Here is a 1,728-nt window from a genome sequence, read left to right as displayed (position 1 = left end):
TGTTCATATTATTATCATTACTATTATTAATACTACTATTATTATTACCAACATGGTTATTATCATTGTTATTATTATCGTCATCATAATAATGACAATAATAATAAAAGTAGCAATAATTCTAATTGTAACAATGATAATTTAATTAATAAAGATAATAATTATTATCATTACTATTGTTATTATCATTACTGTTATTATTATTATTATTGTTATTATTATTATCATGATTACTATCATTACTGTCGTTATCATTATTATTATTATTTTTACTATCTTTAGAAATTAGTATCATTATTATTATGGTCATTATCATTTTGATTATCATTATCATCATCATTATCATCGGAAGAGAAACCCACAATACAAAAACTAGATTTATTGAAAGTGAGACTACAGTTTCGAAATCCACCTGGATTCCATCTTCAGACCTGAAGATGGAATCCATCTTCAGACCTGAAAATGGAATCCAGGTGGATTTCGAAACTGTAGTCTCACTTTCAATAAATCTAGTTTTTGTATTGTGGGTTTTTCTTCCATCGTATCAGTACGGAAGAGTGTTTTGCTATTCATCATTATCATCATGATAATTGTCATTATCATCACACTCGTTATTATTACCCTTATTCCCATTATCATTTCCATTTAAGGTCTTAATACTGAGAAAGTGAGATATTTCCGCTATGACTATTATTGTTATCATTATTGGCCGAGGAACCACGCGAGGCCCCCTGCGCTATCCAGGCACACACACTGTGGGAGTGATAAGGATCGAAGAATGATGATCATAATGGGGATAAGAATCATGATGATAAGAACGTGGAAAATAATCATATTGATAATGGTGTTGAGAATTATGTTAATAGTCTTAATTTAAATAATGGTAACCGTTATGGTAAAGCACGTAATCAGAATGATAATAATGATAATGATGATAAACAATCATAGTAATAATGATGATAATAATAATGACAATATGATAATAATAATAAATAAATAAATAATAATAATAATAATAATAATAATAATAACAATGATAACACTAACAAAAGCATTAATAATAATATAAAAAATGTAGATAATAATAGTATTAATAATATACAAAACAATAATAATTATAGTGATAATGATGATCATTATGATAATAAAAATAACAGTAATAATGATGATGATATGATAATATATTAGCAACAATAATATTAAAAAAAAGACAATAATAATAATGATGACAATAATAATGATAATTTTGATAATAAAAATAATAGCCCCTACTGAGGCGTTGGTCGCCTCGCCAGCCTTGCGCGGCGGGGATGTGTGAGTCGAGCTGTTGTTTGTTTGCTTGCTTCAGAGACTTGCCTTTCCGCAGGAGCTCCACAGCCTCTTCCAACATGCTGTCGGCAACAACGAGACAGAGTCGGGCGGCCCTAGCGACCCGTTTCAGTCACCTCAGTCGGGGGCCTGCTCGTGACGGCCGCGCCAACGGCACGTTCCTTCTGGTCAACGCCACCACCACGACCACAGCCTCGCCTCCGGACGACGCTGAGGGCCCCCGCGGTCCCTCAGGCGCCGAGCGCTGGCGCGTCGACCACAACGCAGGCGCCGACGACCGCGCCAGTGCCTGAAGAAGCGAACGCCGACAAGCCCTTGCCAAGTGTCGAAGAAGGAGACGCCCGGGGCAAGAGCCAGCTGCCGACGACACCCAGGCAGTGGGACCGCCGGGGGAGAGCG

The 1,728-nt window shown here is 36.1% G+C and overlaps 1 long non-coding RNA gene across 1 annotated transcript in view; it reads left to right on the top strand.

The window, feature by feature from the left end:
* Positions 1–1,438, top strand: part of LOC119571273 — a 2,490-nt gene extending 1,052 nt beyond the window's left edge. Inside the window, exon 3 of the long non-coding RNA XR_005228554.1 lies at positions 1,367–1,438. This is a non-coding gene — a long non-coding RNA (uncharacterized LOC119571273). The remainder of the gene's footprint in view (positions 1–1,366) is intronic.
* Positions 1,439–1,728: the final 290 nt, after the last annotated feature.

Source organism: Penaeus monodon, unplaced genomic scaffold, assembly GCF_015228065.2.
Source record: "Penaeus monodon isolate SGIC_2016 unplaced genomic scaffold, NSTDA_Pmon_1 PmonScaffold_5713, whole genome shotgun sequence".
Classification (NCBI taxonomy): Eukaryota; Metazoa; Arthropoda; class Malacostraca; order Decapoda; family Penaeidae; genus Penaeus; species Penaeus monodon.
The sequence above is the reverse complement of the archived record's forward strand: the minus strand, read 5'-3'. Positions and strand labels throughout refer to the sequence as shown.